At 40.9% G+C, this 13438-nt stretch overlaps 1 pseudogene; it reads right to left on the bottom strand.

Annotated features, from left to right (window-relative positions):
- LOC109680032 (heat shock protein HSP 90-beta-like) overlaps window positions 1-6326 on the bottom strand; it is a 36312-nt pseudogene extending 29986 nt beyond the window's left edge.
- Between the last annotated feature and the right edge of the window lie 7112 nt (window positions 6327-13438).

Below are 13438 nucleotides of genomic sequence, written 5' to 3'. Positions count from 1 at the left end.
CTCTACAACTTTCTGGATTGATTGCACCTTTCTTTATTTCCCCAAAATTGCTGAGCACCAGGAAAATTTCCCTAAGGAAAATACCTTAGGGAAAAATAAGGATTATTAGTATTTCTTATCTTTCATTCTAAATATAATTTGGCTAAAATCAATATGGACTTCTAAGAAGTTAAAAGACTAGTTTATTACAAAATTAGAGAAACGCACCTTTTCACTAAGAGTAATTTTATCATCTCCAAAGTAATTTTACTTTGCCTGAATATTCCAGGAAAGAGGGATCAGTCTCCACATATGTTCTGAAAGCAAAATGGTAAAGTGGGCCAAGTTTCTGAAAGTTCCCAGTGATGCTTTGTAAATGCATGAAATATACGTGTGTGTCCTCTCCCAGTCTCCACACTCTCACCACCAACACACATGCACACATTCCTGGTGTATCAGTCTCTGAGAATTCTCTCGTGGCTATTATCATTTTGTATGAAAGGGTTGGAAAGAAAACTTGTAATTTGGGTTAAAATGGAACATGGCTTCATGGAACCAAACAAAAGTGGAAATTCTTTAGGAAATATTAAATGACAGAAGAACATTTCAGATATTTTGAAAACCCAAATTAGTTAAGAATAACAAATATAATTCTGCTTTTCCAGATTGTAGGCAAAACAAGTTTCATTTCAAAAAGGTATACATCCTTTCCCTTTTATAGGATTGTATTAAAATGAGTTCCAGTTCCATATTTTAAGTTTCCAGATGCCACATAAGCTTCGGACATCTCTGGAAGGCTGGTCTCCCTGTGTTTTCAAATCATGAGAGCAATCCTAGGATATGAGATACTGTACGAGTGATAATGAGGCAGGTTAGAGTTAGGGAAAGTTTGGGACTGAGACCCCTCCTTAAGAAGCACCTTAAGAGCTCCATCTTAATTACAGTAAGTTAGAGAGAATGGGAACTCCCTCCCTTATGGGTGGGGCACCTGAGAATTAACATAGGTGCATATGGGAGTCTACCCACTCCTCCCCCCTGGATCAAAGGTCAATGGAGCCAGGTAATGACACTAATCTCTCCCCACCTCTGCCTCAGGGACTACCCTTACCTGGCCCAGGAACCACTCAGGCCCCACCTCACTCATTGACAATTGGATGGGAATCACCTGATTTCTCCCTTCTCGTAGGTTAGTGTAAGTTTTTAAAGCACTGGAAGAGGAGAAACATTCTCTCTCTGCCTCCAGATTCCACCTGGGCCCACCATGCTCCCTTTTGTATTTCCCTTCCCTAACTTTAAATAAACTCCATTTATGTCCACATGTCCTGCCATGTATTCTTCCCAGTGGGACTCAAGAATTTGGAAGTCTTCTGATCAGATTCCACCATGTTGCTAACAATAATTATTTTTAAAGGAGAGCTTTTTAAACCCAGAGCAACTAGCATTTAATATTAGCAATCCACAGTTCATAAAATAATTTCACTGGCATTATTTCACTTGCTCATCTGAATAACCTCTGACAGAAACTAATCAGGGACTGGCATTACTGCCCTCTTCATTTTTCACTGAAAAACATGCAGACTGTGAGACCTGTCCAGGAACCTGCAAGGACAAGAGGTAGACATGAGCTAATCTAGAATACCTAACTTCAGAGACTGTGATCTCCACTGGTACCTCTCTCCTACCTAAGCGTCTGTGACAGCTCAGGAATGCAGCTCAGATGTTATCAACAGCTTGGCAAATAGTGTTCTAACTGGACTCTCAGAAATAGGAGTCAGTCATGCTCCTTTTAAGGTTTGAGAAGCATGAAATAGCATTTTAGTACTGAATATCTTTTGTAAAGAATTTTAAGAATTTAAAAGCATTAAAGATATGTCTTGCATAAAAATTAAACTAAATACATTTGTTGTGTTAATTTATCTTGTAAAAAGAGCAAATAATGAAAGGTGATGAATATGCCACTCTAAAATATACTACTTTGGCATAGGATTATTTTAAGCTAATAAAATTTAAAAATAAACAAGTAGCTGATACAGTGGCTAACCCCTGTAATGCCAGCTACTCAGGAGGCAGAGGTGGAGATCAGGGGGCTTGCAGTCCATGGCCAGCCCAAGTAAAAAGTCAGGAAGACCCCCATCTCAACAACGAAGCCAAACATGATGGCAAGTACCTATAATTTCAGATAGGAGGGAGGCATAAATATGTGAATCCTGGTCCAACTCCAGCCTCAGGCAAAAACACAAGATGGAAAAACAACTAAAGCAAAAGGGCTGGGGGCATGGCTCAAGTAGTAGAGCACCTGCCTACCAAGCACCAGATCCTAAGTTCAAACCCCAGTAATATCAAAAAAAAAAAAAAAAATCAACAGGCACAGCTGGGAACGTAGCTCTGTAGTAGAGTGCTTAGCATGCACAGGACTGGGATTAAATTCCCAGCACTGCTCATAAAAGCCAGCAGATGTGGCACATACCTGTAAACCCAGCACTTGCAGGACAGAAGTAGATGGCAGAGAACTTGACATACAGACAAGTCCAAAGCCAGGCTGTGCTACAAACCAATACTCTGTCTCAGAAAAAAAAAAGGAGAGGTGCTCTGACCCTATCCCCTTGCTTCCCAAAAGCAAGAAATAAAACCCCTCATACCAGAAGGAAAGTACATTCTTATCTTAAGAATGGAAAGTTGAGACCTTTCCACAGTTCAGTTACCTTTCCATGACTGTCTCTCTTGTTCAGTCTAGTATAAAATGCATTTAGGTTTTACAACTTTTTGGGGTTTCCATTTCCTTATGACGGCTACCGTGTCACATAAAACTTTTATTAAATAAATAAATAAATTTGTATTTTTTCATCTGTTAAAAAAAGAGCAAATAATATAACTGATATCTCAACAAGTTCATATTTAAAAAGAAGATATTGATTTTTAGATAGTTTATACATAATTATAATGTATATAAATAATTTGGAGAGTTCCATGCTTTGCTTTTGTATTCTGATACTCTTAACGATAGAATGCTAGTTTTCATATCAAATCTTCTAAATCTTGACTGTTAGCTAATGTCCAAAAATTTCTATCAGTCTCATGTTCATTACATTATGCACAATAGCCAAGAGATATTTTTATTTTTTATAAGTTTTTTATTAGGATATATTCATTATAGGGAGGGATTCATAGTGACAATTCTGATTAGATTTATATTGTGTATTATTTACATTGCCACCATTGTCTCTCCCTCTCAACCCCCTTACCCCCACTACTTAAAGCAATTGGAGAGGTTTCTTAGTTCTGTTTCATATAGGTATATGAAGTCCATCTTTATATGTGTATGGTGTGTATGTATATACACATATATATATATATGACAGTATATGATATACCATCACCTTAATCTCCTTCCTTCGCCCTCCTCCCTCCTACTAGTACCCCCCCACACACACACCATACCTATTTTACAGTCCTGTTTTTCATTATTAATATTTAAGTTGATGTTCAAAGGGGTGTCTCAATGTATGACCGCTGTGGGTGTGCTTTACTTTGGTCCATTCAACACCTTCCATTACTCTCCCTTACCCCTTTACCTCCACCCCCCATTTTTCAACAGCTTTCAATACACATCCTATATCCTCTACCTTCACATCTTATGTTAATGCAATATTACTGATGCTCTATCACTCTTTTCCTTTCCCTCTTTCCCCAAGTTCCATAGAGTAGTTCCACTGTTACAAACATGTTCTACATCTGAGTTTGTATATGATCATGCTTGTTTTTATGCATATGTTTATCTTTAGATCTTTCATGTATGACAGAAAACATGTGACTTTTGTGTTTCTGATCCTGGCTAACTTAACATGATGTCCTCCAATTGCATCCACGTACCTTCAAACCACATGTCATTATTCCTTATGGCTGAGTAATACCCCATTGTATATATATATACCACAATTTCTTGACCCAGTCATCACTTGTAGGGCACCTGGGTTGTTTCCAAAACTTGGCTATTGTGAATAGTGCTGCAGTGATCATCAGTGTACAGGTATCTCTATTGTATCCTGTCTTACATTCCTTTGGGTAGATGCCCAGACATGGTATCAATGAATCATATGGCAGTTCTAGCTCTAATTTTTTGAGGAATGTCCATTCTGCTTTCCATAGTGGTTGTACTAATTTGCATTCCCACCAACAGTATATAAGAGATATTTTTATGTTTTGGAAGTTTTAGCAAGGATTTATTTTAGTATAACAGGATAAAGTACAGACAAGGGAGGGGAGAGAAGAGGGGAGAGAAAAAAAGAGAGAAACATTTCCTGTTCCCCATGCAGGAAATGGGAGCAAAGACTCAAAATGGAGGCCCCCATCTCCTAGTCTTATTCTGGAGAGCTGGGGAAATACATGTGGTCAAAGATAATGGGTCTGGGTGACTGAGATGTCTGTCAAAACAAGGAGGGATCATTCTGGCCTACCCAAATCACAGGGACAATAGGTATGCTTTAGAACTTCCCTTTGATTATTCTCTGCCCATCCAAGGATCCTAGCAGCTTGTTAACATCTCAAAAGGAAAGAAGAAGGTAGCTCCTTTATGTCTCCTTGTTCCTATCACTTAGCATCTGAAAGAAGATGGGAGGGGCTAGCTGTTCTAGCTCTCCAGCCTTTACTTCCTTGTTCCAAAGTCAGAGTCTGGCCCTTTAAATATGTATTAAAATAATATAATTTCCCTGTTTTCTCATTTATCTATCCTACATCATTTCCACCCTAAACAACTTTGGTCCCTTTTAATCTTAAAAGGGGTGCAGAGGTATGACAGTCCAAATCTTCTATAGCTACTCCCTGCTGAGTGCAATAGTAAAACAAACAAACAAAACAAAACAGATTTGAGGAATGTCACCTGGGGTAAGACCAGAGAAGGGTCACCTTGCCCAAGAGGTTAAAATAGCCAGTGAAATAATATGTGACTATGTATGGGACAAGCTGTACCACCATTTCTGTAACCTGCTCTAAATGGTATATAAGGAAGGCCCCCTTTGTTCTCAGGGCTCAGCCTTTGGACTTGAAACTGCTGAGTCACTGCCAGTTTGGGTAATAAACTTGCTTCCTGAAAGCTTTGGTGCCCCATCTCTCTGTCTGAGCCATCTTACATTTCGGGGGTGCTCATCCAGAATTAGGAGTGGTGTTTTCACCTCCTTTTTGACAGCTCATCGTTCACCCCTGCTAGGCACCATCAGACCATGTTGATTGAGGGGGTGAGCCTCTCTCCCAGTGAACTGAGAAGGCAAGTTTTTGTCACACAAAGGAACCCAGAAAGGCTCAGAAACCAATTTGAGAATCCTGCTCATCAGACTAGTAAGAACCCAGGTTTGAATTCAGCCCTGCCTCAGGAGGCAGAAGGGGAGTCTGATCAACTCACAGCAGAGATACCCTAGTAACTGCCTTTTGGGGTGAAACCAGGGAGCAGGATGGAAGTACTATGCTGTGTGAGAGTGTGTGAAAGTGTAAGCCTGAGATGTAGCCCAGCTGTGAAGTGAATGTGGCGTCCTGATCCACAGGTCCACAACAAACTCATATGGTCCAGAGTGATCCCTAACAGGGCCTCCAGTTCAGGGCTTGTACAGACTCACTACAGCCAAGAGATGCCTAAATCCCTGTGAGGGTAGTGGGCTGAGACAGACAAAGCAAGTAGTGTCATTTGTTTTCCCCTGTGTGCCAGGGAGGAGGACCCCTTACCTCCTCTCCACAACCCTCAACCCTTCCATCTCTGTCTCTGTCTGTACATCTGGTAATAGGAGGAATGGGAGGAGGACAGAGTAAGAACATCCCCCTAGAGTGCATGCTTAAAAAACTTAAAAAGGAATTTAATAAAGATTATGGAGTCAAACTGATTCCTGACAGGCTTAGGACCTTCTGTGAAATAGACTGGCCTGCTTTTGGTGTAGGATAGCCCTCAGAGGGGTCATTAGATAAGGTCATAGTCAATAGAGTTTTTGAAGTGGTTGTAGGGAGCCTGGACACCCAGATGGTTCCCTATATTGACTGCTGGCAGGATGCAGTCCTCAGTTGGCCCATATGGCTAAAGCCCCCCCTAGAGAAAGCATGTAGGGTCATGGTAGCCAGGGCAGCAGCAGATTCCAAGTGCTGGAAAAAATGTAAAAAGGTAGAGAAAGCCATATTAGCGGGGCACCCCTACCCCATTATGTGCCACTGTACTCACCTTTGCCACCACCATCTGCCTCTTCACCTCCACCCCCAGAAGGGGAAGCAGCATCAGATGGGGAAAACTCAGGAGATACACCTAGAAGCCCAAGCCCAGGAGTCCTTGAGGCTGCAACAACCCCACCTTCCTCAGGCCCTATGAACCTCATGCTCACTCTGAGTTCACCAGTCCTCATTCCACAGCTCCCTGTGAGACTGGCCCCTAGGTTCAGTCAGGAACATGTGAAAAATCCCCTTATAGGCCTAGCCTCTCCCCCAGGGCCCACCATTCTGCAAATGCCCCTGAGAGACATTTGAAAGGCCAAATATATTATGACCAGCATGGTCAGATACAATGAGGAATGCAGACATTCATCTACCAGCCCTTCATCACCACAGACCTCCTTAGCTGGAAGCATCATATCCTCTCCTTCACAGAAAAGCCTCAGGCCCTGATTGATCTAATGCAGTCCATCATCCAAACTCATAAGCCCGCCTGGACAGACAGTCAATAGCTTCTTCTGACTCCAAATATAAACTTGGAAAGCATGAAGTAAGGCATGAGTTCTTCCACCTTCCCGATTGCCCTGTGGCCTTGATGGGCAGAGGCTTGTGCAAACTAAGGGCACAGATAACTTTTGACTCTAATGGCATAGCAGCCATCAGAGATTCTAACTCTCACAGTTGCACAGGAGGAGGAATGGTGATTCTGTACCTCTAAGAATGAGATTCTGGACCAATATTCAGACAGATTCTAAGCAGAAAGATAACTATATTGATTACTTCTATATATATTTAAAGTATGCTTAAAGTTCATACTTATTTACAACCTAAAAGAAAAAGAAATATAACAATATTTGAGAATAAAAGCACTTAAAAAAAAAAAGGAAAGAAAGAGATTCTTGAGCTTCCCTTTAAGATTCCAGGAGTATGGGCTGAGGACAACCCCTGGACTGGCTTGAAACATACCTCCAGTGGTGGTAGAATTAAAGCCGGGAGCTATTGCTATTAGCCAGAGGCAATAATACATTCCTCACAAGGTCCAAACTGGGATCCAAAAACATCTTGACAGACTACCTCCATGCAGTCAACTCAGCAAGTGTCACTTTACACCCTGAGGTACCAAATCCATACATGCTTTTTGGGCTTTATCCCAGCTGAGGCAAAGTTTTTTATCTGTCTGGACCTTAAGGACACATTTTGTTGCATCCACCTGGCCCCACAGAGCTAATCCATCTTTGCCTTCCAATGGGAAAGTTCTAGTACTGGAGAAAAGGGACAATTGACTTGGACTCAGTTGCCACAAGGCTTCAAAAACTCTCCCACTGTATTTGGGACTACCCTGGCATATGATCAAAAGGTTTTCTCAGCCAACCAGCATGGCTGCACACTCCTCCAGTACATAGATGGCCTTCTGTTGGCTGGACCAACTCAGGAGGATTGTTTGAAAAGAACTTGCTTCCTTCTCTCCTTTTTGCAAAAGGCAGGATATAAGATCTTCCAAAAGAAAGCCCATATTTGCCAGGATACTGTCAAATATCTCAGGTTTCACCTGTCACAAGGACAACATAGACTGGGCCCTGAGAGGAAACCAGTCCTGAGAGGAAACAGGCCATCTGCTCCATTCCAGCCCCCAAGACCTGTCAACAGATTAGAGAATTTCTAGGAGCTTCAGGTTTCTGCCAGATCTGGATCCCCAATTACTCTCTCTTGGCAAACCCCCTTTATAAAGCCACAAACTGGGGAGAACAGGAACCCATGGTATGGGAGAGAAGCAAGAAAAGGTCTTTAAAGAAATTAGGAAGGCACTTACAAACACCCCTGCTCTGGGCTTTCCAGATGTGATGAAGCCCTTCTTCCTATATGTACATGAGAGACTAGGGACAGCTGTGGGAATCTTGACCCAGCTGCTAGGTCCCTGGCACTGCCCAGTGCCCTATTTATCAAAGCAACTTGATGCAGTGTCCCGAGGCTGGCTGCTCTCCCTATGTGCCCTGGTGGCAACTGCTGTCTTGGTGGCTGAAGCAGACACTTACTTTGGGACAAGAACTCACAGTCCAAGTTCCTCACCCTGTTTTGAAGTATGGACAAGAAATTCTGGAATTACTAGAAGGTGTATGGGCCCCTAAGTGAGGGCACTGCTGAGGGCACCAGAGGGGGAGACAATAGCAATTCAGAGAAACCAAAAAGCTGATAGGAAAGCCAAATGAGCAGCTCTCAAAGAATGACAAACTTCAACTTCACTGACAGCTGCTTTGTTCCCGTGTCCTTTATCTGAATGGGACCCACAGTACACACCACAAGAACAGGCTTGGTTTAAGACTGAGGAGGAAAATTTTTTGCCAGGTGGATGGTGGTAGTTTGCCAATGGCCATATTGTAATTCCAGAATCACTAACTCCCACATTTGTCAAGCAGCAACATGAAAGAACTCACTCAGGGCAAACAGCTCTTGAAATCACCTTGACCCAGCACTGTATGTCCCCAAGCCCTCTGGCATATGTGAGAGGTACAGTCTGTGTGCCAAAAACAATCCCCAACAAGGGCCAAGAGTGCCACCCTAGGTGCAAAGTGTTGGAGGAACTCCTTTTGAAAACCTTTGTGGACTTTACTGAGATGCCATAGGCCAGAGGATGTAAATATTTGCTGGTGTTTGTCTGCACCTTCTTAGGATGGGTGGAAGCCTTCCCTATTCTAACTGAGAAAGCCTGGGAAGTGGCCAGGTGCCTGTTAAAAAAACCCATCCCTTGGTTCAGAATACATGTGTCTATTGGATTAGACAATGGGCTGGCCTTTGTGGCTGAGGTGATACAGTTGGTGGCTAAGGTCTTAGGAATAACTTGAAAGCTGCACATGGCCTACTGTCCCCAGAGTTCAGGGAAAGTAGAACAGGACTCTAAAATTACAATTGGAAAAACTATGCCAGGAGACCCACCTACAATGGGATCAGTTACTTCCCATAGCCTTGCTCAGGATTAGATCTAGCCCCACCAAACAGACAGGTCTCTCCCCTTTTGAAATGCTTTTTTTGGGCACCCACCCCCTTTAGTCAAGGGCCTGCAAGGGGACCTTAAGAAAATGGGTGACCTCATCCTGCGACAGTAGATACAGGCCCTCGGGTTGACTCCCAAAAATCAAAGAGAGAGACTCCCCATTAGCTTGATAACCTCCACACAGTCTTATAAACCAGGGGATGCTGTTTGGATAAAGGAATGGAACGTTCAACTGCTAAAACCCCACTGGAGGGGCCATTTTGTTGTTGATTGTCCACCCCTACCCCAGTTAAGGTAGCAGAGATCATTCTCTGGATCCACCACAGTCAAGAAGCTCATTGCTCTCATGCGGGCACTCCAGCTTGCTGCAGGAGGGCAGGACCTTGCTCCCAGGAGACAACAGGAGACCACAACTGATGAGATGTCAGCCCTGCTCTAGTCACTCTGGAAGCTAACTAGTCTACGTGTGGGAGAAGCGTGAGGAGTCACCCATCTCCCTTTGAGGATGAGTCCCTTCCATGTTTTCTTCTTGCTAATCTTGGTCAGCTCTCCACCTGGGGACCCCCAGGCTTTGGACTGTGACTCATGCATATGCACTACCTGAGCAGGATGTATTGTTACCAAAACTCTGGCTTCCCACACTTATTATTCTTGTGCAGCCCTGGAAGGGATGGAGTCCCAGTGACCCGTTCGGGGGCTGGTTCTCAACTCTAGGTGGGTTCAAGACCTTAATAGGTTCAATGTTCCTTGTCTTAGGAACCTGCCTGATATTACCCTGCCTAATCCCCCAGTACTGCGGTCCTTCAGAACCATTATGGAATATAAACCCCTAGATTGAAATGTTGCTTTGACACAGAAGCAGGTCCAAGCGTCAAAGGGGGGAATATAGCAAGAAGACAGAAAGGGGAAAGGGAGATAATGAGAGACAATGAGGGAAATAGAGAGAGATAATAAGAGCAACAGTAAAATAAACAAACAAAAACCAGATTGAGGAATGTCAAGCAGCACCTGGGGAGAGACCAGAGAAGGGTCACCTCACCCCAGAGGTTAAAGTAGCCAATGAGACATTATGTGACCATGTAGGGAACAAGCTGTACCCTCCAATTCTGTAACCTGTGCTAAATAGTATATAATGAAAGCCCCCTTTGTTCTCAGGGCTCAGCCTTTGTCCACAGAGTCGCTGCCGGCTTGCGTAATAAACTTGCTTCCTAAAAGCTTTGGTAGCCTGTCTCTCTGTCTGAGCCCTCCTACGACATTTCTCCTATCTTAAATTTAGGAGGGGACAAGGGAAATTCAGTTGGCAGAAAATTTAGTTCACTGGCTGTCAGGATCAGGACCATGACACATCAAATTATTCTTTTAGTAAAAGAGAAATTAGTGAAAACCATCCTTTAAAGTAAAAAAAAAAAAAAAAAAAGCTTTGCATGTGGATAAAGCTAATAGGATTTTTAAGGAGAATCATAAAAACATTAAGAAAATATATACAGTCTATAGATTTAACATACTGAAAACACCTGCTATCCATATAAACAGTACAGTAGATAAATGGCTTTTATAAAGACAGCAACTGTATCCATCTGTTGAGTATTTCAGATGGTAATGGTTAAGTCAAGAAGTAGGTTGTTATGAAACATCTGAATGATTTTTGTTAGGGAGGGTCCTGGATTGAGTAATTTACGTTAGACCCTAGGTCATACTTAATTACCCGTGGAGTCACCCCACAAGGGCAAAGTTGTTTATAGTGCCCACTGCAGTTACCATGTGTCTATACACAAAGGTTATATTACAAAGTACTTTAAACAAGTTTAGAATCTGACCTTCTACATTGAGCTATAGAGGACAAAGTTTCATTAGTCTCCAGCATTAGAATTAATGCTACTCCTTGCAAAAAATAAAACCAAAATAATAATAATAATAAATAATAAAAAATTAATGTACCATGATGGAATAGATTTAAGTGCTAAGAATAAAACCTCTAATTAAATTGCCTATCCAAAACACATAAGGACCCATTCTTTTTAAACTCCTGGCTTTATTTTTGGAAAGGCTGGCAGGAGTGACTCTGTTTTGTTGTTGGGTTAGATACAGCGTCTCCTGTAGTGTAGGTTGGCCTGGAACTCACTTATGTAGCCCAGGCCGGCCTTAACTCATGATCCTCCTGCGTTAGCCTCCCAATCCCTGGGATTACAGGCATGTGCCACCATGCCCAGCATGGCTTTATTTTTATTCTGACAACTTTTCCCTTGTTTCTGAACAGTTTCCTTCTTAAGATATCCATTGACTAATTCCTCTGGTCTGGCTTTAGTTGTCCCTTGTTGCTGGGATGAGATGCCCCAGATATTCTGGAAGTGATCCCATCCATGTTAGGAGACAAGTGTCAGACAGGTTTGAAAGTCACTGCCAATAAAAACCATTTCTGTGGCCAATTTAAGCAAGCTGAGAGGTTTAGAAGAAGTGGCCCTTAGGCTTGGCTTTATAAGGCATCCATTTTTAAGTAAGCTTAATTTTTTGTTCTATAGGTAATGTGAGGGCATTTTTCTAAAACATGCTATTTATGTTGTACTTCTGCAAAATATCAACAGAGAACAGTTAAAGTTTTACAAGGAAAATACAAAACAAAAGCAATGATAGCAAATTTTTAAATAGACAACTGTTTGAGAAACACATACTTGCCCAAGAGGTTTTCTGGGAGCTTGATTGTTACATGCTTTGGAGAAGGATCCAAACCGTAGATGACAAAAACTTAGAACAGTTAGTGTTAGAATGTTTTTAAATGTTTAGCAATTGACAAAACAATTTTTATTGTATATAGAATTGTAGGATAATAATTATAATGGACAGAATTAATTAGTACCATTAAGCTCTCCTTATGTCTCAAGCATATATTTAAAACTCGTATTTTAGTGTACAAAATGCCATAACATAGGTCCTATTGATAAAATTAACTCCCCTTTTAATTTTGCCTTTAGTGTCAATGAATTTTAAGTAAGTTACAGTATGCTTTTTATTATAGATACACTTCGAGTGAACAATGTCCAACCCTTAATTAGATAGCATTGTTTTGAATTTTAGGAAATGTATGCTGAGAGAACATAAGTGCATTTCACATTTAAAGACAGCAATTAGCATCACAGCTACACAGATGCCACACATGTATTAATTTAGATTTTAACTTTTGAGTAGAATTGAGAATCTTTGGCTAAGTAAGATGACAGGTGTGCAGCACAAAAAAAAGTCAAAGCTTTTAGATCTCTTACAAGCTTAAGGAGACAGTGCCAGTGCCCACAAATAGATTCATTCTTTATTGGAAAAGTGCTGGTCACTTTATTAAACTTAAATAACTTTAACCCTGTAGAATTTTGCATAGCATGTAAGTGGAAGTTAGACATATAGCCCACACATTTTTAGGGTGTTAAATGTATTAAAATCACTGAAAAGACAGACACTTAAATAAACTGATTTAGTTAGGACTCAGTTTCCTAAAGAGTCAAAAGCCTGACGAATTCCACAAGCAATTAATTATCTTGATAAAACATAAAATATCTCCTATAAGCCAGTTTAGCCAATATTACCAAGGGCAGAATATTTTTAAGATAAAATTAGATGCTATTATTATTTTTTGCTAAGTTTTGGTTTTAGGAAATTATTTAGATAACATTTTAAGTTATAGTCATGTTAATGATATAACAAACATTATGAATTTCATCTTGAACTCAGGACCTTCAACTTGATCCACTCCACCAGCCCTTTTTGTGATGGGTTTTGTTGAGACAGGGTCATGTGAACTATTTCCCCAGGCTGGCTTTGAACCATGATCCTCCTGATCTCTGCCTCCTGAGTAGCTAGGATTACAGGTGTGAGCCACCAGCATCCAGCACATCTTTTGTATACTTAAAACATACTCATATATTTTTCTACCTTTTGAATATTAAGGTTTTGTCCCTTTTTATTTTGGAACCCTTTAGGATGAACCTTATTGTACAATATTCTTTACTTAAAAGTCATTTCCTTTTACCTTTAACCTTTTTTTTTTCAAAAACATACCCAATACCTTTTTATATTTCTTACTTACCAAAATCTTTTAATTTCTATTAAATGTTTAAGACTTTAAATAAAGTTGTCTCTTTTCCAATTGAATAAAGAATTTTTGTAATCTAATGAAGACCTGTGAAGAAAACAATCTTATTTCTTTAAATGACAACTTATAAAAACACATTTGTTAGTTAACGCAAGCATTTTAAGAGTAAAATCTAAATTATAATTACAGTAGCATGAAACACATTAAGATCA

The sequence above is a fragment of the Castor canadensis genome, chromosome 3, assembly GCF_047511655.1.
Source record: "Castor canadensis chromosome 3, mCasCan1.hap1v2, whole genome shotgun sequence".
Classification (NCBI taxonomy): domain Eukaryota; kingdom Metazoa; phylum Chordata; class Mammalia; order Rodentia; family Castoridae; genus Castor; species Castor canadensis.
The sequence above is the reverse complement of the archived record's forward strand: the minus strand, read 5'-3'. Positions and strand labels throughout refer to the sequence as shown.